Source organism: Strix aluco, chromosome 2, assembly GCF_031877795.1.
Source record: "Strix aluco isolate bStrAlu1 chromosome 2, bStrAlu1.hap1, whole genome shotgun sequence".
NCBI classification, from domain to species: Eukaryota; Metazoa; Chordata; class Aves; order Strigiformes; family Strigidae; genus Strix; species Strix aluco.
The window spans coordinates 8,439,592-8,467,140 of record NC_133932.1 but is presented as its reverse complement, the minus strand read 5'-3'; the positions used below and the strand labels follow the sequence as shown (position 1 = coordinate 8,467,140).

The following is a 27,549-nucleotide window of genomic DNA, read 5'->3' as shown; positions in this document are numbered from 1 at the left end:
TTGCTGTGGTGTTCTTCAGACATATGCATCCTCTTTAGAAAGCAAAAATAATCACAGAATCACAGAATCGTCTAGGTTGGAAAAGACCTTGAAGATCATCCACTCCAACCATTAACCTAACCTTGACAGTTCCCAACTACACCATATCCCTAAGCACTATGTTGACCCTACTCTTGAACACCTCCAGGGATGGGGACTCCACCACTGCCCTGGGCAGCCCATTCCAATGCTTAACAACCCCTTCTGGAAAGAAATGCTTCCTAATATCCAGTCTAAACCTTCCCTGGTGCAACTTGAGGCCATTACCTCTTGTCCTATTGCTTATTACTTGGTTAAAGAGACTCATCCCCAGTTCTCTGCAACCTCCTTTAGTTTAGTTTGATCGGTAGTTGTAGAGGGCCATGAGGTCTCCCCTCAGCCTCCTCTTCTCCAGACTAAAGCCCCCCAGTTCCTTCAGCCGCTCCCCATCAGACCTGTGCTCCAGACCCTGCACCAGCTCCGTTGCCCTTCTCTGGACACACTCAAGTCATTCAATGGCCTTTTTGTAGTGAGGGGCCCAAAACTGAACACAGTCATCGAGGTGCAGCCTCACCAGTGCCGAGTACAGGGGTAAGATCCCTTCCCTGTCCCTGCTGGCCACGCTATTGCTGATACAAGCCAGGATGCCATTGGCCTTCTTGGCCACCTGGGCACACTGCTGGCTCATGTTCAGCTGGCTGTCAATCAACACCCCCAGGTCCCTCTCTGACTGGCAGCTCTCCAGCCACTCCTCCCCAAGCCTGTAGCGCTGCTGGGGGTTGTTGTGGCCCAAGTGCAGCACCCGGCATTTGGCCTTATTGAAACTCCTCCAGTTGGCCTTAGCCCATCGCTCCAGCCTGCCCAGGTCTCTCTGCAGAGCCTCCCTACCCTCGAGCAGATCAACACTCCCACCCAACTTGGTGTCATCTGCAAACTTACTGAGGGTGCACTCGATCCCCTTGTCTAGATCATCAATAAATGTGAAAACAAGAATTCCCAAAGGAAGAGGAGATGCACTAGACTGGCATTTGGTAGCTTAAACAGGAAAGAAATTAAGAGGAACAATGGACATGGGGTTTTTACATGAGTTGGAAAGGCATTTGTGTTGAAAAGGGAGCCCAGTGATGTCTGGGAGCAAATTTCTTATAAGCTAAAATGCTTGATAGAAGACTGGAATGAATAATTATGTCTAAATGGGATTGGGAGAAGTCATGATCCATCTTAATTCACAAGCTTTGATATACAGAAGTTAGTACCTAAAACTAGAGATTGTGCAAGTGCTGGTTATAAAGCTAGGGGAGAGAAAGCAGTGTTGAAGAGGAAAGTTTGTTACTGTAGAACTATGAAAATGTTTTCTGCAAGGGACTGAGGTAACAGGAAGTGTTGGGAAAGTGGCCACCACTGTGTCAGTGGGTGAGAAAAGAGTGGCTGCGGGAAGCCATGGGGAGCTGACAGAGGCAGCAAGCCTCACCACAGATAACACAACTTCAGCTGGGCACCGCAGCCACAGGAAGACAGAACCATTCTCAGATGCATGATGTGGTAATGCAAGAGAGGAGGTGCAACCAGGGGGCCTAGCAGCTGCCTCTCCAGGGGCAGTCCCAGGTATTTGGGAATTAAGTATTGTGTGTTACCTTATTTATCTACCATTTTGCACTTCTCTTTTCTTCCTTTGATAATAATACGGTTCACTAAGTCAAACATTTCATGCCTGTAAGCACAGGAAATAAGCTACTTGACTACCAGAAAGCTTTGTTGACTTTTTCCAGGTTTCTGGGTAAGGTCTTGTGCCCGCAGTAACTCCTTCAAAATTTTACCTGGGCCTTGCTGGTCTTGGCAGAAGGGTTATGTTTACAAGTGGCATGAGAAGGAAACAAAACATGTAACAGAGCCCAAGATTACAAGAAACAGCTGAAGCTATACATAACAAGCCAACAAACAGGTATTTGCAGACTTTTTTTAATTTGAATATATGTGACTGTCTCCTGTCTTTATCCAATAGGTATAAATACAGTGGATAATTATATAGAATAAATGCAAGTGACAGAAATCCCTATCACCCTCCCTCTGCCCCTCCCTCCTTCACTAAATGTTTTCAACACTTGCTTAGACACGGTGAGAGTAGTTATAGCAGTTTTTGCAAGTAAATTAAACCTTTCTGAACTTAAATATAGTCAGTTTCTGATATCCCTGAAGAAAAATAAATCCCTTCAACTGAGTTTTGCCAGGTTAATAGTACGTAAATCATTTGGCCATTTGTATCTTCTCCTACTAAAAGGAGAAATAAGCCCAAAGGACCAAACTGAGTACTTTCTATTCCCATTAAAAGCCAAAAGATTGACTGAATGCTTATATGTTACACCCTAAAATGCTATATTACAAGAAACTTCAGGTCATAGTGTCAGAAACTAGGAAATTAAATCAACAAGGATGTTCTTGCATCTTTATTTCTTTCTATTGTACATATGAAGCCATTCCATAATCTTCTATTCCTTCCTCAGGTGCTGTCCACTCTATGCATAATAAGCAGCTATAAAAGCATTATTCTTGTATCCTTTAATACCACAACCATAAGCCGTCCAGCTTTAGCTGTAACAATGCTTTACCAGAGCATACTTGGGTCTACACAGCCCTACACCTTAGTATATGGTAGATTTCCTCCTCAGTCACCCATGGAGAGCATAAAATGTTAAATGTCCATTTTGCTGATACTTGGAACTGTAGAGACTCTTCTTGCTGATATACAGAATTTCTAAGTGTATTGCTAGCTTGCTACAATGGAACTACTGTAGAAGTGAAAAGAGCAATATGAAACTAAGATAACCTGACCTGAAACCAGAGCAAAGTTCACTGTATTGCGAAATTTACACATCATAGAATCACAGAATGGTTTGGGCTGGAAGGAACCTTTAAAGATCATCTAGTCCAACCGCACTGCCATGGGCAGGGACATCTTTCAATAAATCAGGTTGCTCAAAGACCCATCCAACCTGGCCTTGAAAACTTCTAGGGCAACCTGCTCCAGTGTCTCACCACCCTTATCTTAAAAAAATTATTCCATATCTGAATCTACCCTCTTTTAGTTTAAAAGACCCTAGTAAAAAGTCTGTCTCCATCTTTCTTGTAAGCCCCCTTTATGGACTGAAAGGCCACAATAAGGTATCCCTGGGACCTTCTCTTCCCCAGGCTGAACAACACCAACTCTCTCAGCCTTTCTTCACAGGAGAGGTGTTCCAGCCCTGTGACCATTTTGTGGCCTCCTCTGGACCTGCTCTAATAGGTCCATTTCTTGTACTGTGGACCCAGGAGATGGATGCACTACTCCAGGTTGGGTCTTACGAGAGCAGAGTGGACGAGCAGAATCACTTCCCTAGACCTGTTGACAACACCTTGTGCAGCCCAGGGTACAGTTGGCTTTCTGAGCTGCAAGCGCACAGTGCCATCTCATGCCCAATTTTTCATCCACCAGTATCCCCAAGTCCTTCTCTGCAGGGCTGCTCTCAGCCCATTCATCCCCCAGCCTGTATTGATGCTGGTGATTGTCCCGACCCAGGTGCAGGACCTTACACTTGGCCTTGTTGAACTTGATGAGGTTCATATGGACCCACCCATGAAGCTTGCCAAAGTCCCTCTGGATGGTCCCTTCCCTCAAGTGTATCAGCTGCACCACTCAGCTTGGTGTCATCCGCAAACTTGATGAGGGTGCACTCGATCCCTGACTGTCTGTGTTACTGATGAATATATTAAATAGTATTGGCCCCAGTATGGATCCTTGAGGGATGCCATTCATTACTGGTTTCCATTGATCCTGATAAGGCCTATCATGTATTCACCATGTACATGGCAGCAAGAGAGTTAACATGTCAGTAGCATAACACTAATGTTGTAAAAGAAGGTGTTCCCTCAAGGGAGAACAGATCTATCAAGATTTCTTATCTTTTATGGTAGAACTGTACTTAACCATGACTTGTTCAGTTAGGGTGTTTCAGCAGGCGGGTGTGTTAACAATTAAAGATATCAAACTACTTCCTGCTTGTTACGTCTTTCTGTATTTGTGTGCATTACATGCTAACTTAGCCACGATACCCTTGCCTCTGTCCTCCAGTCGTCTTGATCTCCGAAGGAAACAGCTCCCACTGTGGTACTTCAACATTCAGCACTTGTTCCCAGGCAACAGTGAATTTCCAGTGTATTCCTGTCACTTGTACCTCCTGAAAGATGATGCTGTGGATGGTTGCAAGGCTGTGAGTCCATCTTATGCATCATGGGCATTTCCACGAGCAGATGTGCTGTATACAGGGTTCCCTGCTGAAGTTCATCAGCCTCCCGTCTGCTCTGTACACTTGTTGGTCCCTAACACTGTTAGCATCTCCTGCTGTCAGTTCCCGAGTCACTACAGGAGGAGAGGGAGCATAAAATGACAAGTAGACATCTGCCTTGCTGTCAGTGGTCATCTCTTAAACATGCAGGAGATTTTCCTCTGGTATATCTGTTTGTTGTGATTCCCTGTGGGGAAGAGCCTGGCTGGTAGGCTGTGCCTTCACTGACACCAACAGGGAGTTTGTTCCCAGCCTTTGCAAAGGCATTTGACTTGGTTTTGCTGCCTCATTTATTACTCTGTCCGATTTATGAGGTCTGATAGTGCACGTAAACAGCAGTTCATTCCATGTCATGATGCTCATAAGGACACCCTGTGCTGCATTCTCCTTGGACCTGAGTATCACTGCAATGGGAACTGACATGCAGCAGCTCTAGATTGGTAAGCGGCTTTATTCCCCACCGATCCCGTTGCTCTGGGAGGGCAGCTCCCAGCAGCCACCACTTAGCAGCTTTAGCTGTGTGAGTGCCTCTGCCCATGGGGCGCAGACATCATACACATGTCAGGAGTTTGGGGGGTTCAGGATGAGTCCGTGCTGAGCTCAGGGCTGACAGTGTTTAGCTAGGTGAACTGCAACTAAGGAATCTGTGGGACTGTGTAAACAGGAATAGGGCTTTGGGACTGTACGAAAGACAAAGACAAGTGTGCTCCGAGAAGGAGAATTCCTTAGAGGAATAACCTGCTGCAGGTGTGCTCATTTCACTATGTCACTATTATTCTCATTGTGATCTCTACAGATCTCTGAAGAAAGGTCACTCACTACTGTTTTTGTCAGCTTCACACTTTGTATTTTTTGAGATTTGATTTACAAGGATGGAGAATCTCATTTAAGCTTTGCAATAGTATTTCACAGAATTTCACAGAATCATCTAGGTTGGAAAGGACCTTGAAGATCATCTAGTCCAACTGTTAACCTAGCACTGAAACATCCCAACTACACCATATTCCTAAGTGCTATGTCAACCCACCTCTTAAACACCTCCAGGGATGGGGACTCCACCACTGCCCTGGGCAGCCCATTCCAACGCCCAACAACCCCTTCTGCAAAGAAATACTTCCTAAGAGCCAGTCTAACCCTGCCCTGGCACAGCTTGAGGCCATTCCCTCTTGTCCTGTCGCTTGTTCCTTGGTTCAAGAGACTCATCCCTCCATCTCTGCACCCTCCTTTCAGGGAGTTGTAGAGGGCGATGAGGTCTCCCCTCAGCCTCCTCTTCTCCAGACTAAACCCCCCCAGTTCTCTCAGCTGCTCCCCATCAGACCTGTGCTCCAGACCCTGCACCAGCTTCGTTGCCCTTCTCTGGACACGCTCGAGTCATTCAATGGCCTTTTTGTAGTGAGAGGCCCAAAACTGAACACAGTAATCGAGGGGCAGCCTCACCAGTGCCAAGTACAGGGGCAAGATCCCTTCCCTGTCCCTGCTGGCCACGCTAGTGCTGATACAAGTCAGATTACCATTGGCCTTCTTGGCCACCTGGGCACACTGCTGGCTCCTGTTCAGCTGGCTGTCAGTCAACACCCCCAGGTCCCTCTCTGACTGGCAGCTCTCCAGCCACTCCTCCCCAATCCTGTAGTGCTGTTGGCCTCCTACAGTTGGCCTTAGCCCATCGCTCCAGCCTGCCCAGGTCTCTCTGCAGAGCCTTCCTACCCTCGAGCAGATCAACACTCCCACCCAACTTGGTGTCATCTGCAAACTTACTGAGGGTGCACTCGATCCCCTCGTCTAGATCATCAATAAAGATGTTAAACGGGAGTGGCCCCAAAACCGAGCCCTGGGGGACACCACTCGTGACCGGCCGCCAACTGGATTTAACTCCGTTCACCACAACTCTTTGGGCCCGGCCATCCAGACAGTTTTTACCCAGCGAAGCGTGTGCCCATCCAAGCCACAAGCAGCCAGTTTTGCCAGGAGAATGCTGTGGGAATGGTGTCAAAGACCTTACTGAAGTCAAGGTAGACAACATCCACAGCCTTTCCCTCATCCAATAAGCAGGTCACCCTGTCATAGAAGGAGATCAGGTTTGTCAAGCAGGACCTGCCTTTCATAAACCCATGCTGACTGGGCCTGACCATCTGGTTGTCCCGCATGTGTTGTGTGATGGTACTCAGGATGAGCTGCTCCATCAGCTTCCCGGGCACCGGAGTCAAGCTGACAGGCCTGTAATTTCCTGGATCATCCTTCCGACCCTTCTTATAGATGGGCGTCACATTGGCCAGTTTCCATACTGTTGGGACCTCCCCAGTCAGCCAGGACTGCTGGTAAATGATGGAATTGCTATGATTAAACCAAAGCCAAATAAGGCACTGCCAAGAAACCACAGTAGCACAAGAGGAGGGAATGTCCTGACAAAGAAAACCAAGAAGAAATTACAGGAAGGATCAGCAAACTAAATTGAATGTGCGGTATCTGTGTTGCTGCGTAAAGAGAAGATGTGTTTCAAGATGCATGTGAAAAAAAAGAAGTTGCTAAAGCCCTGCTTCCTACAATGGGTTTTCAGTGATGGATAGGTAGAGTAAAAGCTGCTGTAATGTCAAGCTGGGAGAGTACCAGCACTGGATGAAATGAGCAGGACAGAAAGCAACACTGAAAGCTTGCAAGTTTGCAAACAGCAAGTTTGAGAACTATGTATCTGAAAAAGAAGCTTGAGTTTCCCCAAGTGAATGTTAAATCATTCATCCAAGAAAAGAGATCAAGATGTGCAGCAGAAGATCCTGTCTTCTTGTTTTCTTCCACTCCTCTGATTGTGGGCTGCCTGGGCGATAGAGCTGCCACTACAGGTTAAGAGTTAGAGCAGCTCATCTGCACAGCTGATCCAAAGGAGCTGCATCACAGCCCTGAAAGAGTGGAACAAAGGGTGTCGATCATCTGGCTGGAGTTATGGCCCTGTAGTTTCTTCCATTATAAGATACAGGCTACAGGTGACTGACTCCTAACTGGTATTACTGTTCTGTGTGCCTCTAAAAGTTTTAACCAGGATTTTGACATACCCACTGACACCACAGCTACAGCCCACTTTAGAACATGCCAGTGTCTGCCTTCCCCCTCCCAATACGCTGTCTCCTCCCTTTGGGCACAGCTGGCTTTATCGGGAGTGTACTCAGCGTTTCCAAGTTATTTTGGCCTAGAGTAGGGAGAATGCTCTGTGTTCTTTGAACTGAATTTTGAAATCCAGTTTAAAAAAGAGCAAGGAAACCTGAAATTGGCTGCAAAGCAGTAAGAAGTGTCCCAAAACACATGGAGCCTGAGCTGTCACCGTTGCATCTGACCACACGAGCCTCGCAGACAAGCACAAGCGGTTGACATGTCGGCACAGCCTGCGGTGTTTGTTTCAAAATGGGAACAAAGCCCAGCAGAGGAGAGTGCAGCGTCTTCTGGGCTTCATTTTTAGCTATAAATACAAGAAAATCATGGCAAACACGAGCTCAGCACAGAGCTAGAGAAAGTTGCAATGTGGGGCTGCGTGACACGGCTCAGAGAGTGCAGGTGCCGTTAGAGAGCGGTAACGCGGAGCTGCAACTCTGCACTCTCCAGGAAAACTTGTACGTGGCAAAACAGCTCTTGAAACAGCCAGGTATCCCACAAGTGTGAGAGGCCTTGCATGTCTCCTATTCCAAGAGCTATTATTTTGAAACTGACTCTGTCGTGTAGCTTTTGATGCGCTGCTTTGGAGGTAAAGAGCAAATATACAGCGTCGCAATCCTGCAGGAACGCTGAACAGCGGGTCATTCTCCAGGCTGCTCTGTGGCTTGCAGAACACTGAACTACAGAAGCTCCAGCAACCCAAGCTGCAACCCTTGCCGCTTCTTGCAGCTTCCATCCTCATCCTCCATTTCCCTCTTCGCCCTATGAAGGATCTAGTGTGTGGCCTGTGATGCCCATGGATTTGATAAAGGACAAAGAAGGGTCCGCTGGGATTCCTCACATGCTTGTAGTGGTGATAACCCCTGGCACTGCTCGGTGTGTTGGGGGACCCTGAGAAGCCTGAGCTAGAACTTAAGTCTGGTCTGTGGTAGAACATACCACGTGGTGACTCTTTGAGACTGTTATAACGGTAAAACACCGTTATAATGTAGAATTACAATGGAGGTAACTCTAGAGGAAGGGTTTTTTCCATTCTGATTGAAACACACTGATTTCAAAATGATACCTCATCTCCTATCAAGATAACAGAGGTTTAAAAAAATCAGACAGGTTTTCCTGTTGTGATCAACCAATCAATCAATTCAAGTTTATCAAAACTCTCTGATTGATTACATAATTTAGGGCAGTAGAAGACATTAGTATGATCAATGCCTTGAGATACAATCAATCTTGTGACAATTAGGTAAAGTCTCCAGGTGAGAGTTTGGCCAGGACCACAGCAACACTTGGCATGGTAACCAAGACTCTAAGTACGGTTGAGCCAAGCCTGAGCCCAATGTTACTGACAAGGGAGAATGGAAGGAGATAAAACCTTTCAGGAGAGATCCATGAAAAATGTTTGCAAGGGACTTCGTGAACCATTCTTTGAATGCATAGAGATATCTCATCATGAAAGGGCAATATTTATCTATATTAAACCACAAACAATACATAAAATAGACCCATTGTTGCTTTCAATAGCTTCTTTAATGGCAATAACACAAAATGGAATACAGAAGATGGCAGAGGCCATGGTAAAGCAAGAGCATTGTACAACAAATTACAAAGTAAGCGGTGCTGCTTCTATACGCACATTTTGTTGATGCATCTAGTAACAGAAGCAACATGCCATGCTTTTACGTTACGTAGTGCAGGATATTCGAATGCCCACTGCAGGTGCAGTGGGTTACACACTCGTATCTTTGAGACTCTTTCATCAGACCCAATATGATAGTTCTTGCGTTCGTGGGGATTATGGGGAGGGAGGACAGTGAAAGGCAAGGTCTGCAGAGCAGCATGAAAGAGAGCTCTCCCCAGTGTTTCTGTGGAAAAAACACAGGGGGAAAAAGACATACAAGCATAGACAGAGATCTAGGTCTCACATTTCGTGCTGGGGCTGCATCTTCCCTCAGCGTTGCAGGATTTGCAGCCTAAGAGCATTTGCCAGGGAGAAGGGGACGCAGAAATGAAAGCTTGTCATTGAAATTGATTGCACTGTAAGCTGGAAGGTGTTCATGCTCTCGTGCAATGTAACGAAACCCACTTCCATCACTGTGTTCACACAACAGCCAGACACCTCTCTGGACTTTGTGAGAAGATATGGCGTCATTGTCATATCCCCTAGCCAGCTCAGTTGGTTCTGTTATCACCATGCTCTTCTGTTGATAATGGGGGTGTTCGTAGAGAGTGATCTGAGGATTGTGCAGATTTTCAGTGATCACCTGCAGAGAAGTGATCTTATCATTCATCTCTTCACCAACAAAGCTATGTTCTCCCTCCTCAAATACCAGTAACTGGCCTGTGTAGTTGTGGTGCTCATAAGCCACCCAAGGCTGGCCAAATACTTTCACTGAGGAGATGCAATCATTCCAATCTACAGTTTTTAGATTGGCAATGTCACTGGTGAATTCTCTGGAGTAACCCTGGAAGTTGGCATGCTCATAAATGATGATTTTTCCCATCTCAGTAGGACTTCAGTAGTTTGGGTTTCTTGTCTTGCTGTAGGAGCTGGATGACAGCCTGCAGAGAAGGAAAACAGGAAACAATCAATGCCTCTGAGAAGCCTTTTGCACCAGACACAAAATGCTGGAGAGGGGGGGATAAAAAAGGAAAAGTAAAACATCTTTAGCAAAGGATAAATATAGCAGCAACTATAAAAGAGTTGAGGGCATGACATAGAAATCTGTATTTGGAAGAAAAAAGTATAATGAGATATGTACATCTAAACGGTCCAGTTTTATTTAGTTGTGTATCTTGGTTTATGTGTATACGTGCGAGGGACATCTGAGCGTTTAGTTTAACATCTTATTGGTATATCCTGAATAATAAAAAACCATATAACTGGTGATAAATCTTTCTGCTGATAATTGACACCGCATTTGAGAATTATTTTGGAAACTGGCATTCGCTGTTTGGACTAGACTTCGTGATCCACATAGTGTTACAAGTAAAGAAGTAGTGAGACAGTCAATTAATATTGAAATGAAAGTGCATTTTGTATTGTAAATAGAAAAAAAACTATCCTGTTAAGGCCAGAACTGAACTTTTAGACTCACTGAAACACCTTATTTCCCTTTTTACATGAACTTCTATTGAAATCAAGAGATTCTTGTTCTTGACATAAGCTGAGAAGCCATCAAGTTCAAAGCATCAGCTCTTTGAGTCAGACTAAATTTCAGGTAGAAAAAGTCTTTTTTAGCACTGCTACATATCTAATTCCGCACAGACTCGTTGGGAATCAGACAAAGAACCACAGTATTTATTAGTAACAGCTACAGGAACAGAAACAAGCGGCCAGTTAATAGAACAACTCCCTTTCTAAATCACAGAACAGTCATCGAAGCAAAGTTTTAGATGTCAGGGCAAATATACCTGAGGGAAAGCAGCAGTTACTCTAGTTGATTCTGGGAAGGGATGGGAGGAGATCAGATCTGCCCAAGTAAGATTAAAAGTCAGACTCAAATTGCAAGACCTCAGCAACATAATCAACATTTTTAAAAAATCTCACTATGTGATTAAAAATATTTAAGCATTTTTTCACAGCTATAATTAATTACTTTATGGAGGCTGTGGCTACCTGAACTTTAATTTATTGATTGATTGAGCACTAGTATAATGACCTTCTGCCTCTAGAAAAAGGAAGAAGAAGAAGCAGCAGCAGCCAGTTAATTGTGCTGACACAACATAAAGATCCTATGCCCAAGATTAATTGGTGAAATAGTCTCACTGTCACCTCCTGGAATTGTGCAGCAATGGCTCTCTCCACCCTCTCGCTGTGGAAGGTATGTTTATCCTGCAGAGGTCTTCTTATCACCTGAAGGATGAGGTAAGTTTCTGCAAACACAGACATCAGATCCTCACATACATGTTGCAGCTTTCATCCCAACACTTAAACCTCTTTCTCTTCAATGGCATTTCACAGCAGCTGCCCAGGAAGCCACTGAAAGTTTTCCTGTAAAAAGTGTGCGTCTCACCTGGGTGTCAGCTTCTTGGATGGGGAGAGCCGACAGCACTTCCTCCGTCCGGTGCTGCTGTCTGGGAGAGGCAGCTCATTGCCTACATTTATAGCTTGCACTGAAGTCTTGTGAAACGCCCCATTCAACAGAACTGAGAAGTGGCAGATATTACACTCAGAGATCAAAAACCATTATTTTAGTTTGGTTTTGGTCTTCCTGCAACCAGCCACCTCGTTGCTCTGGTTCAAAAGTCCATTGAAGAGCGAGTATGTTGATAAAGCTTAGAGCTTTGATTCTTTTTGTCCTTATTTTCCAGAAGCCAGCTGAACCACAGCAAGAAAACCACATTGGAGTATTTTGAGACACATGGGCTGTAGAACTCTTGTACTTGCTGCAGTCTACATTTTTGCTTACCTGTGAAGCACATCTAATACACAATGTTAGTTTTCCAAAGGGTTTCGATGTGAGATATCCAGGTGACAAAGGTGGCATTTAAGTAGCTTCTTTTAAAATGCCCCTTGTCACCTACGTAGCCATTTGAGCAGCCACAGGGATGCAGAGCTGGTAAAGCAGGGCAAGGAGGCTCTGGCAGAGCTGCAGTGGCAATATTTTTGCTTATTTTCATATGGCGGGTTTGCTCTGTAATATATTTTCAGACATGTTAATTGGCTAGCATGCTGGCCAGCTTTGCTACAGTGGGAGAAAACAACGGGACTTTTGTTAGTTCCAGAGCAATCCAAATACCCACAGCAGTAAAAAGAAGAGACTTCCTTTAAAAGCTGATTTGGCCTTAGCCATCTCTGACTTTTGAAATTAAGCAACAGTCTAATGAATGGTAACAACTGTGCAAAAGAATGAACGAGCTGCACTGCCAGTGAAAGCAGGTGAGCGACTGTGTGGCGTCACAGAAAGATAATAGGTGGGAAGGCACCTCTGGAGGTCTGGAGTCCAACCCCCCTCCTCATCCTCAACCTACCTGGGGCTGCTCAGCGCCTTGCCCAGGAGACTCCTGAACATCTCCAAGGCTGGAAATTGCCCGACGTCACTGCGTGCTAAAACACCCTCGGACAAGAGCGTTCCCTCCCTTACCACCAGACGTGAGAGAGCTCCCAACAGTGACTCGGAGGTGTAGTGGTTACTGGGGAAAGCAGATGAAACACCCGCAAGCTCACCAGCGGTAGATCTCAAATATACCTTGGGTGTGGGCAGGCTGGCCGGGCACTGCGTGCAATCTTCTGAGAGGGACCAAGGAGGCAGCGATATGAGGCAGTTTTCATACACCAGAACTCCTGAGAAAGAAAATACAGAGTTGTGCTTAGAGCTACAGTGCAGGTGCTGCTCGGTGCTGTCATTAAACATAATGACCTCAAGGGGCAAACTCGGACCAGCAGAGCTTCTTTCAAGGTCACGGTTACAGTGACCCCCCCCCCCTGTAGAATGCTTCAGGGACCCCTGCTCTGTCAGGGACGGGGTTGCTGGAGAAGACGGGGAGCTGGGAAGGGAGAGAGCTCACTCCTGCCAGAACAGGCAGCCTGCGCACGAGCTCCAGCCAAATCCTCCTGCTGCATCTCTTTCACGGGTGCTTGGCTGAGCTCATGGTGTGGCAGATCACAGAACTAAGCTAGCACAAAAGTCCACGGGCTTTTTTCCCCATGGTTCATTCTGCTGCTGCTCTGCAGAGGCTGGAAGCAGAGCAATTGAAATTTGCATTCTGGGCTTTGAGAAGAGAAGCAGGACCTCGGTTTCCAGCAGCAGTTGGATGTGAAATCAGCTCTGCTCTACTGGCAAATCGCACCATTACAGCGTGAATTCGTGTGTGGCAGGGAGCTCAGCCTGCAGCTTGGTGCTGCTGGAAGGGGGAAGGCCGCATTCCCCTCCGGAACCACGGTTTCCACCATCTGGCAAGAGAAGGGAGAAGGAGCACGCGGATGGGAAGAATGACTGGAAGAGGGGCTAAAACAGACTAGAACAGGGTGGATTTATGCTGCCACTGAACAACATTCATTCTGCGTATCTTGCTAGTATATGTTACTGATTAAATATTTAGTTATGTTTCTGGAATTTTTTTTTTTTTTAATATATAATGAAATGATTCATCACAAACTAAACGTTCCCATCTTCCTCAGCACCCACAGTCTCAGAAAAGCCCTTTGGACAAACGTAAGAGCCCTAAAGACAACACAAAGAATGAGTCTGAGTGTGTCTCAACAGCGTCACGGAGCGATACAGGCAGCAGTGAACTCCTAAGTGCCCCCCATCCTCTCTGCAGAGCACCAAAGCTGGCAGTGGGGCTTTTCATGGCACCGAGGAAAATCAAAACGTGATCTATGACGGGATGTGTTGACACAAAAGCCTGGCAAAGATCTCTGTATAAACACGCTCAAGTGCACAGAAAGAAAGGCGCTCCTGCTTCTAATGACCCTCTTCCCTAGTGCTATTGGGCTTGAAAACTAAATGGGTTTCAGTGTTGCTCATCTCATTGACATGGTGCTTTATGCCCAAGGAAGTAAGCCACTGAACAAAGCGGAATGCCACAGAGTGGGCCTAGCAGTTTGGGTCTGGAAGTATCTACAGCTTGGGGGGATTTTTTGTGATTTGTTTCATTTTTTCTTACGGGAAATTATGTTCCCCAAAATCACATACACACACACACACCCCGTAGATATAGCAGTACCTCAAAAGCTGGAACAGAATGTGTGTGGCAAAACTGTAATCACCACCCTGTTTCTGGGTAGACAACATCACAACTTAAGCTGAAGTTTTATATTTTGTGGTTACCCAAACATGCCTGAACTTGTTCTGCAGCCTTTTCTAACCAAACAGAGAAAAAATTCACCTCTTAGTTATAGTCATGGTGTTAAGGCCTTCTTCTTCAGACATCTCCTTTAGGTATATCACAGGTTACAAGCCTCCCTTATGCAGCATTCTGTTCAAATATCCATTTGCACTTCACTGTGGATTAGTAATAATCCCCTCTCTGAAAGTTTTTTATTGATTGTTTATTTTGGAAGCAGTCTTTTTACTCTGTATTAGTATCGTGCATAGTTAACGGGGCTTGGGGCCTCCAGATACTGTTTATCCCTTTGTTGACGGGCTGATGGAGGTGCCAGTGCTCTCGTCTTCCCTGAGCAAGATTGTCATACAGTACTTTTGTATAGGGATGCACATCATGTGAGAAATTCAGCAGGGAATGCCAGGGAGGGTGTTGTGTCCTCCTGAGATGCCTCTTGAAGCCTGCCAGAAGGGTGAGGGGTGAGGGTGATCAGAGAATATGATTTCAAGGGTACCGCTATCTGCGCACTGTAGAAATTGCCTGCTAGTCTGCAGTGTACTGCAGCCCAAGAGCAATTAGACCCCCCACCCCCAAAGTAAAGAAAATCCCCTCTCTGGTGACCAGGAGAGCCAGAGACAGGCAGGAATATGAGCTGGTTAATATCACACAGTAACAGCAACTTTGGGAGGTGATGTAATCTTTTCTTTGCCCAGGAGAAACAGAGAGAAAACTCAGAGATAACAATTATCTGACTCAGAGACATCCTGGCTGTAAATAAATTTTCAGTTATAGATGCCAGATAGATATAGATATAGATATAGATATATATAGGCATTTTTCGCAAAGGAAATATCATTAAGTGTATTACCTAGGACAGATAATTACAGAGACATCCTAAATACTCTCTTTCCTATTAACAGTGTCTATGTTGTAGTAGGAGTCTACTATAGGCCACCCAACCAGGACAGAGAGGGGGATGAACTATTCTAAGGGCACCTAGGAGAAATCTCACGATTGCTTGCCCTTGTTCTTGTGAGAGACTTTAACTGCCCAGACACCTGCTGGAAATACAACACAGCAGAGCAGGACCAGTCCTGGAGATTCCTGGAATGTGTGGGAGATGATAACTTCCCGACGCAGCTGGTGAGTGAACCGACCAGAGAAGGTGTCCTGCTGGACCTCCTCTTTCTGAGCAGAGAAGGACTGGTGGAGGATGTGGCAGCTGGATGCCGACTTGGGCACAGCGATCATGAAATAAGAGAGTTCTCTATTCTTAGAGAGGCCAGGAGAGGGAGCAGCAGAACTGACATCCTGGACTTCCAAAGGGCTGACTTTGACTTATTTAGGCAACTGCTTGACAAGATCCCTTGGGAGATGGTTCTGAAGGGTATAGGGGTCCAGGAAGGCTGGGCACTCTTTAAGAAGGAAGTCTTAATGGCTCAGGAGCAGGCTGTCTCCAGGTGCTGTAAGAGAAGCCAGCAACAGAGAAGACCACCCTGGCTGAACAGGGAGCTTTGGCTGGAACTCAGGGAGAAAAGGAGAGTTTACGGCCTTTGGAAGAAGGGGCTAGTCACAATGATTACAAAGAGGCTGTGAGGCTATGCAGGGTGGAGGTCTAAAGCCCAGCTGGAAATTAATCTGGCTTCATCCATCAAGGATAACAAGAAATGGTTTCTGTAAGTATGTCAACAGCAAGAGAAAGACCAGGGAGAGGCTCCATCCCCTGCTAGATGCAGGAGGAAACATGGTAACAAGTGATGAGGAGAAGGCTGAGGTCCTCAATGCCTTCTTTGCCTCAGTCTTTAATAACAAGACTAGTTGTATTGAGGGAATCCAGCCTCCTCAGCCAGAGGACAGAGACTGGGAGAACGACCCCCCCGCAATCCAGGAGGAGATAGTCAGTGACCTACTGCATCACATAGACATACACAAGTCTATGGGACCGGATGGGATACACCCAAGGGTGCTGAAGGAGATGGCTGGGGTGCTCGCCAAGCTGCTTTCCATCATTTACCAGCAGTCCTGGCTGACCAGGGGGATCCCGACAGATTGGAAACTGGCCAATGTGACGCCCATCTATAAGAAGGGTCGGAAGGATGATCCGGGAAATTACAGGCCTGTCAGCTTGACTCCGGTGCCCGGGAAGCTGATGGAGCAGCTCATCCTGAGTACCATCACACAACACATGCGGGACAACCAGATGGTCAGGCCCAGTCAGCATGGGTTTATGAAAGGCAGGTCCTGCTTGACAAACCTGATCTCCTTCTATGACAGGGTGACCTGCTTATCAGATGAGGGAAAGGCTGTGGATGTTGTCTACCTTGACTTTAGTAAGGTCTTTGACACCATTTCCCACAGCATTCTCCTGGCAAAACTGGCTGCTTGTGGCTTGGATGGTCATACACATCGCTGGGTAAGAAACTGTCTGGATGGCCGGGCCCAAAGAGTTGTGGTGCACAGAGTTAAATCCAGTTGGCGGCCGGTCACGAGTGGTGTCCCCCAGGGCTCGGTTTTGGGGCCACTCCTGTTTAACATCTTTATTGATGATCTAGACGAGGGGATCGAGTGCACCCTCAGTCAGTTTGCAGATGACACCAAGTTGGGTGGGAGTGTTGATCTGCTCGAGGGTAGGGAGGCTCTGCAGAGAGACCTGGGCAGGCTGGAGCGATGGGCTGAGGCCAACTGCATGAGCTTCAATAAGGCCAAATGCCGGGTGCTGCACTTGGGCCACAACAACCCCCAGCAGCGCTACAGGCTTGGGGAGGAGTGGCTGGAGAGCTGCCAGTCAGAGAGGGACCTGGGGGTGTTGACTGACAGCCGGCTAAACAGGAGCCAGCAGTGTGCCCAGGTGGCCAAGAAGGCCAATGGCATCCTGGCTTGTGTCAGAAATACCATGGCCAGCAGGGACAGGGAAGGGATCTTACCCCTGTACTCGGCACTGGTGAGGCCGCACTTCTATTACTGTGTTCAGTTTTGGGCCCCTCACTCCAAAAAGGCCATTGAATGACTCGAGTGTGTCCAGAGAAGGGCAACGAAGCTGGTGAAGGGTCTGGAGAACATGTCGTACAAGGAACGACTGAGGGAAATGGGGTTGTTTAGTCTGGAGAAGAGGAGGCTGAGGGGAGACCTCATCGCCCTCTACAACTCCCTGAAAGGAGGGTGCAGAGAGGGGGGATGAGTCTCTTGAACCAAGGAACAAGCACCAGGACAAGAGGGAATGGCCTCAAGCTGCGCCAGGGCAGGGTCAGACTGGCTCTTAGGAAGTATTTCTTTGCAGAAGGGGTTGTTGGGCGTTGGAATGGGCTGCCCAGCGCAGGGGTGGAGTCCCCATCCCTGGAGGGGTTTAAGATTCAGGTTGACCCAGCGCTGAGGGATCTGGTGGAGTTGGGAACGGTCAGTGTGAGGTTCATGGTTGGACTGGATGATCATCAAGGTCTTTTCCAACTGAGATGATTCTGTGACTCTATGTAACATCTTTATCATGATGAGATGCTGAAAGGGATCCTTCAGACGTGACAAGGCAAATCAGTAAGACTTCCCAAATCATTTCTTCCACAAATTGGTGTGGGCAGGAGACAACATTTGCTCCTTGATTTGCCTCTCCAAAAGGTATTCATATTGGAGAGCTGCATTAATATGGAGAACAAAAACATAATGTGCATTGGTGTTTTGCAGCTTTGTTATATATTGAGCAAAACACTGTGCTCGGACCGTCTGGAAGAACTCTAATGGTGACAATACAGAGCTCTGCAACCTTCCTGAGAAGGCTGAGAACATGCGTATCACATACCCACTGACACCACAGCTACAGCCCACTTTAGAACATGCCAGTGTCTGCCTTCCCCCTCCCAATACGCTGTCTCCTCCCTTTGGGCACAGCTGGCTTTATCGGGAGTGTACTCAGCGTTTCCAAGTTATTTTGGCCTAGAGTAGGGAGAATGCTCTGTGTTCTTTGAACTGAATTTTGAAATCCAGTTAAAAAAAGAGCAAGGAAACCTGAAATTGGCTGCAAAGCAGTAAGAAGTGTCCCAAAACACATGGAGCCTGAGCTGTCACCGTTGCATCTGACCACACGAGCCTCGCAGACAAGCACAAGCGGTTGACATGTCGGCACAGCCTGCGGTGTTTGTTTCAAAATGGGAACAAAGCCCAGCAGAGGAGAGTGCAGCGTCTTCTGGGCTTCATTTTTAGCTATAAATACAAGAAAATCATGGCAAACACGAGCTCAGCACAGAGCTAGAGAAAGTTGCAATGTGGGGCTGCGTGACACGGCTCAGAGAGTGCAGGTGCCGTTAGAGAGCGGTAACGCGGAGCTGCAACTCTGCACTCTCCAGGAAAACTTGTACGTGGCAAAACAGCTCTTGAAACAGCCAGGTATCCCACAAGTGTGAGAGGCCTTGCATGTCTCCTATTCCAAGAGCTATTATTTTGAAACTGACTCTGTCGTGTAGCTTTTGATGCGCTGCTTTGGAGGTAAAGAGCAAATATACAGCGTCGCAATCCTGCAGGAACGCTGAACAGCGGGTCATTCTCCAGGCTGCTCTGTGGCTTGCAGAACACTGAACTACAGAAGCTCCAGCAACCCAAGCTGCAACCCTTGCCGCTTCTTGCAGCTTCCATCCTCATCCTCCATTTCCCTCTTCGCCCTATGAAGGATCTAGTGTGTGGCCTGTGATGCCCATGGATTTGATAAAGGACAAAGAAGGGTCCGCTGGGATTCCTCACATGCTTGTAGTGGTGATAACCCCTGGCACTGCTCGGTGTGTTGGGGGACCCTGAGAAGCCTGAGCTAGAACTTAAGTCTGGTCTGTGGTAGAACATACCACGTGGTGACTCTTTGAGACTGTTATAACGGTAAAACACCGTTATAATGTAGAATTACAATGGAGGTAACTCTAGAGGAAGGGTTTTTTCCATTCTGATTGAAACACACTGATTTCAAAATGATACCTCATCTCCTATCAAGATAACAGAGGTTTAAAAAAATCAGACAGGTTTTCCTGTTGTGATCAACCAATCAATCAATTCAAGTTTATCAAAACTCTCTGATTGATTACATAATTTAGGGCAGTAGAAGACATTAGTATGATCAATGCCTTGAGATACAATCAATCTTGTGACAATTAGGTAAAGTCTCCAGGTGAGAGTTTGGCCAGGACCACAGCAACACTTGGCATGGTAACCAAGACTCTAAGTACGGTTGAGCCAAGCCTGAGCCCAATGTTACTGACAAGGGAGAATGGAAGGAGATAAAACCTTTCAGGAGAGATCCATGAAAAATGTTTGCAAGGGACTTCGTGAACCATTCTTTGAATGCATAGAGATATCTCATCATGAAAGGGCAATATTTATCTATATTAAACCACAAACAATACATAAAATAGACCCATTGTTGCTTTCAATAGCTTCTTTAATGGCAATAACACAAAATGGAATACAGAAGATGGCAGAGGCCATGGTAAAGCAAGAGCATTGTACAACAAATTACAAAGTAAGCGGTGCTGCTTCTATACGCACATTTTGTTGATGCATCTAGTAACAGAAGCAACATGCCATGCTTTTACGTTACGTAGTGCAGGATATTCGAATGCCCACTGCAGGTGCAGTGGGTTACACACTCGTATCTTTGAGACTCTTTCATCAGACCCAATATGATAGTTCTTGCGTTCGTGGGGATTATGGGGAGGGAGGACAGTGAAAGGCAAGGTCTGCAGAGCAGCATGAAAGAGAGCTCTCCCCAGTGTTTCTGTGGAAAAAACACAGGGGGAAAAAGACATACAAGCATAGACAGAGATCTAGGTCTCACATTTCGTGCTGGGGCTGCATCTTCCCTCAGCGTTGCAGGATTTGCAGCCTAAGAGCATTTGCCAGGGAGAAGGGGACGCAGAAATGAAAGCTTGTCATTGAAATTGATTGCACTGTAAGCTGGAAGGTGTTCATGCTCTCGTGCAATGTAACGAAACCCACTTCCATCACTGTGTTCACACAACAGCCAGACACCTCTCTGGACTTTGTGAGAAGATATGGTGTCATTGTCATATCCCCTAGCCAGATTGGTTGCTTCTCTTATCACCCTGGCCCTCCCTTGATAATGGGCATGTTCATAGAGAGTGATCTGAGGATTGTGCAGATTTTCAGTGATCACCTGCAGAGAAGTGATCTTATCATTCATCTCTTTACCAACAAAGCTATGTTCTCCCTCCTCAAATACCAGTAACCGGCCTGTGTAGTTGTGGTGCTCATAAGCCACCCAAGGCTGGCCAAATACTTTCACTGAGGAGATGCAATCATTCCAATCTACACCTTTTAGATTGGAAATGTCCCTGGTGAATTCTTTGGAGTAACCCTGGAAGTTGGCATGCTCATAAATGATGATTTTTCCCATCTCAGTAGGACTTCAGTAGTTTGGGTTTCTTGTCTTGCTGTAGGAGCTGGATGACAGCCTGCAGAGAAGGAAAACAGAAAACAATCAATGCCTCTGAGAAGCCTTTTGCACCAGACACAAAATGCTGGAGAGGGGGGGATAAAAAAGGAAAAGTAAAACATCTTTAGCAAAGGATAAATATAGCAGCAACTATAAATATTTGAGGGCATGACATAGAAATCTGTATTTGGAAGAAAAAAGTATAATGAGATATGTACATCTAAACGGTCCAGTTTTATTTAGTTGTGTATCTTGGTTTATGTGTATACGTGCGAGGGACATCTGAGCGTTTAGTTTAACATCTTATTGGTATATCCTGAATAATAAAAAACCATATAACTGGTGATAAATCTTTCTGCTGATAATTGACACCGCATTTGAGAATTATTTTGGAAACTGGCATTCGCTGTTTGGACTAGACTTCGTGATCCACATAGTGTTACAAGTAAAGAAGTAGTGAGACAGTCAATTAATATTGAAATGAAAGTGCATTTTGTACTGTAAATAGGAAGAAAACTATCCTGTTAAGGCCAGAACTGAACTTTTAGACTCACTGAAACACCTTATTTCCCTTTTTACATGAACTTCTATTGAAATCAAGAGATTCTTGTTCTTGACATAAGCTGAGAAGCCATCAAGTTCAAAGCATCAGCTCTTTGAGTCAGACTAAATTTCAGGTAGAAAAAGTCTTTTTTAGCACTGCTACATATCTAATTCCGCACAGACTCGTTGGGAATCAGACAAAGAACCACAGTATTTATTAGTAACAGCTACAGGAACAGAAACAAGCGGCCAGTTAATAGAACAACTCCCTTTCTAAATCACAGAACAGTCATCGAAGCAAAGTTTTAGATGTCAGGGCAAATATACCTGAGGGAAAGCAGCAGTTACTCTAGTTGATTCTGGGAAGGGATGGGAGGAGATCAGATCTGCCCAAGTAAGATTAAAAGTCAGACTCAAATTGCAAGACCTCAGCAACATAATCAACATTTTTAAAAAATCTCACTATGTGATTAAAAATATTTAAGCATTTTTTCACAGCTATAATTAATTACTTTATGGAGGCTGTGGCTACCTGAACTTTAATTTATTGATTGATTGAGCACTAGTATAATGACCTTCTGCCTCTAGAAAAAGGAAGAAGAAGAAGCAGCAGCAGCCAGTTAATTGTGCTGACACAACATAAAGATCCTATGCCCAAGATTAATTGGTGAAATAGTCTCACTGTCACCTCCTGGAATTGTGCAGCAATGGCTCTCTCCACCCTCTCGCTGTGGAAGGTATGTTTATCCTGCAGAGGTCTTCTTACCACCTGAAGGATGAGGTAAGTTTCTGCAAACACAGACATCAGATCCTCACATACATGTTGCAGCTTTCATCCCAACACTTAAACCTCTTTCTCTTCAATGGCATTTCACAGTAGCTGCCCAGGAAGCCACTGAAAGTTTTCCTGTAAAAAGTGTGCGTCTCACCTGGGTGTCAGCTTCTTGGATGGGGAGAGCCGACAGCACTTCCTCCGTCCGGTGCTGCTGTCTGGGAGAGGCAGCTCATTGCCTACATTTATAGCTTGCACTGAAGTCTTGTGAAACGCCCCATTCAACAGAACTGAGAAGTGCCAGGTATTAAACTCAGGGGTCAAAGATCATTATTTTATTTTGGTTTTGATCTTCCTGCAACCAGCCACCTCGTTGCTCTGGTTCAAAAGTCCATTGAAGAGTGAGTATGTTGATAAAGCTTAGAGCTTTGATTCTTTTTGTCCTTATTTTCCAGAAGCCAGCTGAACCACAGCAAGAAAACCACATTGGAGTATTTTGAGACACATGGGCTGTAGAACTCTTGTACTTGCTGCAGTCTACATTTTTGCTTACCTGTGAAGCACATCTAATACACAATGTTAGTTTTCCAAAGGGTTTCGATGTGAGATATCCAGGTGACAAAGGTGGCATTTAAGTAGCTTCTTTTAAAATGCCCCTTGTCACCTACGTAGCCATTTGAGCAGCCACAGGGATGCAGAGCTGGTAAAGCAGGGCAAGGAGGCTCTGGCAGAGCTGCAGTGGCAATATTTTTGCTTATTTTCATATGGCGGGTTTGCTCTGTAATATATTTTCAGACATGTTAATTGGCTAGCATGCTGGCCAGCTTTGCTACAGTGGGAGAAAACAACGGGACTTTTGTTAGTTCCAGAGCAATCCAAATACCCACAGCAGTAAAAAGAAGAGACTTCCTTTAAAAGCTGATTTGGCCTTAGCCATCTCTGACTTTTGAAATTAAGCAACAGTCTAATGAATGGTAACAACTGTGCAAAAGAATGAACGAGCTGCACTGCCAGTGAAAGCAGGTGAGCGACTGTGTGGCATCACAGAAAGATAATAGGTGGGAAGGCACCTCTGGAGGTCTGGAGTCCAACCCCCCTCCTCATCCTCAACCTACCTGGGGCTGCTCAGCGCCTTGCCCAGGAGACTCCTGAACATCTCCAAGGCTGGAAATTGCCCGACGTCACTGCGTGCTAAAACACCCTCGGACAAGAGCGTTCCCTCCCTTACCACCAGACGTGAGAGAGCTCCCAACAGTGACTCGGAGGTGTAGTGGTTACTGGGGAAAGCAGATGAAACACCCGCAAGCTCACCAGCGGTAGATCTCAAATATACCTTGGGTGTGGGCAGGCTGGCCGGGCACTGCGTGCAATCTTCTGAGAGGGACCAAGGAGGCAGCGATATGAGGCAGTTTTCATACACCAGAACTCCTGAGAAAGAAAATACAGAGTTGTGCTTAGAGCTACAGTGCAGGTGCTGCTCGGTGCTGTCATTAAACATAATGACCTCAAGGGGCAAACTCGGACCAGCAGAGCTTCTTTCAAGGTCACGGTTACAGTGACCCCCCCCCCCTGTAGAATGCTTCAGGGACCCCTGCTCTGTCAGGGACGGGGTTGCTGGAGAAGACGGGGAGCTGGGAAGGGAGAGAGCTCACTCCTGCCAGAACAGGCAGCCTGCGCACGAGCTCCAGCCAAATCCTCCTGCTGCATCTCTTTCACGGGTGCTTGGCTGAGCTCATGGTGTGGCAGATCACAGAACTAAGCTAGCACAAAAGTCCACGGGCTTTTTTCCCCATGGTTCATTCTGCTGCTGCTCTGCAGAGGCTGGAAGCAGAGCAATTGAAATTTGCATTCTGGGCTTTGGAGAAGAGAAGCAGGACCTCGGTTTCCAGCAGCAGTTGGATGTGAAATCAGCTCTGCTCTACTGGCAAATCGCACCGTTACAGTGTGAATTCGTGTGTGGCAGGGAGCTCAGCCTGCAGCTTGGTGCTGCTGGAAGGGGGAAGGCCGCATTCCCCTCCGGAACCACGGTTTCCACCATCTGGCAAGAGAAGGGAGAAGGAGCACGCGGATGGGAAGAATGACTGGAAGAGGGGCTAAAACAGACTAGAACAGGGTGGATTTATGCTGCCACTGAACAACATTCATTCTGCGTATCTTGCTAGTATATGTTACTGATTAAATATTTAGTTATGTTTCTGGATTATTTTTTTTTTTAATATATAATGAAATGATTCATCACAAACTAAACGTTCCCATCTTCCTCAGCACCCACAGTCTCAGAAAAGCCCTTTGGACAAACGTAAGAGCCCTAAAGACAACACAAAGAATGAGTCTGAGTGTGTCTCAACAGCGTCACGGAGCGATACAGGCAGCAGTGAACTCCTAAGTGCCCCCCATCCTCTCTGCAGAGCACCAAAGCTGGCAGTGGGGCTTTTCATGGCACCGAGGAAAATCAAAACGTGATCTATGACGGGATGTGTTGACACAAAAGCCTGGCAAAGATCTCTGTATAAACACGCTCAAGTGCACAGAAAGAAAGGCGCTCCTGCTTCTAATGACCCTCTTCCCTAGTGCTATTGGGCTTGAAAACTAAATGGGTTTCAGTGTTGCTTATCTCATTGACATGGTGCTTTATGCCCAAGGAAGTAAGCCACTGAACAAAGCGGAATGCCACAGAGTGGGCCTAGCAGTTTGGGTCTGGAAGTATCTACAGCTTGGGGGGATTTTTTGTGTTTTGTTTCGTTTTTCTTATGGGAAATTATGTTCCCCGAAAACACAACCCCACTCCCCTCCAGTGGAAGTAGCAGTTTCTCAAAACCTGGAACAGAAAGTGTGTGACAAAAGTAGAAAGAAAAAGAAGAAAACTCAAAGAGGAAAAGGAGAAACCTCTCTTCCTCTATTGCCCTCAGTAGAAAAAAAAGCAGAAGAGCAAGCAAGATCAATGACAAACATGCAGTCTTTGAAAACATGCAGAACTGCATTATGCAAAAAACCCTTGAACAAATGAAGACTTTTTCGGAGTTGGAGCAGAAACTACTAGAAGATTTTTATCTTCTTCACAAAACTTACTTTCTTGGGTTTTTCTGACAAGGCTTAATAGTGAGCTTATTTTTTTGTTCTCCCGTAGACTCATTTCCAAATACATCAAGACTCTTATGTATTTACTTTTATTTCCTCTTTAGTTGACTTCATCATTGCACTGTCAAAGTTTATTTTCCACGAGATTGCAGGCTGATAAAACAAATTCACTTAAAGCTGTGGGTGTCACATGTGCACCCACCTCACAGTGCTGGAAAAGGTAAAATGGTAGAAAAATCAAATTAACAACAATCTCCTTCCCCCTCCACATCCTCTTGGGTTCCCACCCTTCTCCACCACAGTGGATCCCTTAGTTTCTGTCTCAATAATTACTCACCTCTTTTTATTCCTTACTTTAAGGGGGTTAAAAAAAAAAATTACACATGAGTTACATCCCCCGCGTTTCTGACTGCTGTTTTGTCTGGTAGTTGTGGACTCAAGTCAGCATGGACCGGTTTATTTTGGGCAGGGGTGGGTTTTGGCTTTTACTCTCTTAGCAGTTGTGAGGGCTGGTAAAGTAATTCTTCATCACAAAGATGGAGTCTTTCTCACTTTTGGCTCTAAGACTTCTGATTCTCAAACAAAACAGCTCCCAGAAATGCAGCGTAGGAACATGCAACTGGACCACAGAACCCCAAGATGTGAACAGCCCACCCACCGATAAATGTATCCACTGCCAAACCCTTGAAGGAAAAAAGATGCCTCCTTTTTTGCCAAGCATGTATCTCTTACAAACTCCCCTTTTTTTTCTGTTCTCTCTCTGATTGCCACTGTGTTTGCTTCACTCCCCAGTTGCCAGTGCTCAGTCAATTGGACTGAACAACACTGCTTTTTCAAAGACTGAAAGAGGGATGATAGCAGCCTATTGGGGTGAGTTCTGCATATCCACTGACAGTGAGTTCCACAAAGATATGCTGGAAAGAGTGGCACAGCAAATACAGACTGACAAAAGCGTTCTAAGTCCCACTTGACAAGACACAGGAGCCAGAAAGGAAAGGGAAGAGCTTTTCTATCCATTATTTCCTTCCCAAAGTCTCCCCTTCCCCAATAAAGGAAAAGGCAACAGATTGTCTGTGAATAATTGTTTTAGTTCAAAATGTCATTCTTTAACCTGAGTTGAAGTCCTTCGGCAGGATCCTTCTCCTCTGGACAATGGGGCAGCCAAAAATTGTATTGCTGTATGTGCAGCTGCTGAAGCTCTGTGGAGTTTCTCCTCAGACTGCCTCTGAACTTCCAGTGGAAGTTAAAGTTTGTGCCGCCTTAAGCTCTGTACGCTTCTGAGAGCTAATTGCTCCTGTGGGGTGATCTGAGTATAGGTTCCTGTGCAAGCAATTCTCATATGTCCAACTGTAACTTCTGCTGTAAGGGGAAAAAACCCAGGAAGTGGGAAAAAAAAATGGGAAGATGTGATGTGTGTGCTACACAATTCTGAAGAGAGGAGGAATATATTTTTGCAGTTAATGATTGTACACAGGGTTTTAAAGATTTCAGGTTCTGTGCAATGTTTTCTGAAGGATATTTGGATCTAGAGTCTATAAGTCATGCCAAATGTAATTCTTACTTTAAACACTGTGGACTGAGGGACAGTCACTTGGGGTTCTGTCAGTCAAGAGTCATGACTCATCAGTGCATCAAGCCCAGCCATGAGCTTGTTACTGAATTGTCATTAATTTGAGATTATTTTAATGATTTTTGGTGATTTGGATGTAAATAAGGAATGATTTAGAGTAACTATACAACCAGTTATGCTGATACAAAGTTCTTTGTAAAGTCCCAGGCTGAGGCCATGTAGACTACTGATAATCATTAGTTAATGATTATCTATATAAAGAATAAGACTCATAATGACATACAATTGTTAGACTGTTCAGTAAGGACGATTTATTGCCCTGTAGACCAGGTGTTCTAGAAGTTACATTGTGAAAGGGCCTCAAAGCATGTTAAAATTGCAGTGTGAGCCAAAAATCCTTGGGTCAAGGGCATTGGAGGGTCTTTCTTTTAGGTCAGCAGTCCATGGTGGTCGCAAAAGCAGCCCCCGACTCATTTCAGGACTCCAGTACACATGACTGGAAAGAGGTGGGAATAAGAAAATGAGTTATGTGAGTTAACATGTTTATGTGTGAGAACTTGATTAATATATATTACTGTATCCTATATAATCCGCACGTTACGCAAGTTAGGTGTGCGTTGTTGGCGAGACGACTGCCCTGCACACCCAGCCGTTAAAAAAGGAGTGTCTGTTTATCTACATCCCATTGCTGTGGATAAGATCTTTTATCCTGTTTTGGTGACAAGCTAAGAGCCAAGACAGTGTGAGTAATCCACCCCAGGAAAATTTTCTGAAGAACCTGCCATCTAATCAGCAATGCAACAATTAGTACAGAATAAGATAAGTAGTTAATGTGTAATCACCACCATGTTTCTGGATAGACAAAATCACAACTTAAGCTGAAGTTTTATATTTTGTGGTTACCCAAACATGCCTGAAC

At 45.6% G+C, this 27,549-nt stretch overlaps 2 long non-coding RNA genes across 5 annotated transcripts; both read right to left on the bottom strand.

Moving 5' to 3' along the window:
* Positions 1-8,980: 8,980 nt before the first annotated feature.
* Positions 8,981-13,840, bottom strand: LOC141917529 (uncharacterized). Of its 3 annotated transcripts, none has more exons than XR_012621298.1 (4): positions 11,489-13,840; positions 11,248-11,348; positions 10,887-10,945; positions 8,981-10,034 (listed from the first exon to the last, which is right to left on the bottom strand). It is a non-coding gene; the product is annotated as an uncharacterized LOC141917529 (long non-coding RNA). The 3 variants fall into 3 exon arrangements; XR_012621300.1 differs by lacking the exon at positions 10,887-10,945 and having other exon boundaries at positions 11,489-11,621; positions 12,665-13,836; XR_012621297.1 differs by lacking the exon at positions 10,887-10,945 and having other exon boundaries at positions 11,489-13,818.
* Positions 13,841-21,542: 7,702 nt separating this feature from the next.
* On the bottom strand, positions 21,543-26,125 carry LOC141917537 (uncharacterized). Of its 2 annotated transcripts, XR_012621312.1 has the most exons (4): positions 25,052-26,125; positions 22,140-23,410; positions 21,899-21,999; positions 21,543-21,596 (listed from the first exon to the last, which is right to left on the bottom strand). It is a non-coding gene; the product is annotated as an uncharacterized LOC141917537 (long non-coding RNA). The 2 variants fall into 2 exon arrangements; XR_012621306.1 differs by lacking the exon at positions 25,052-26,125 and having other exon boundaries at positions 22,140-24,438.
* Between the last annotated feature and the right edge of the window lie 1,424 nt (positions 26,126-27,549).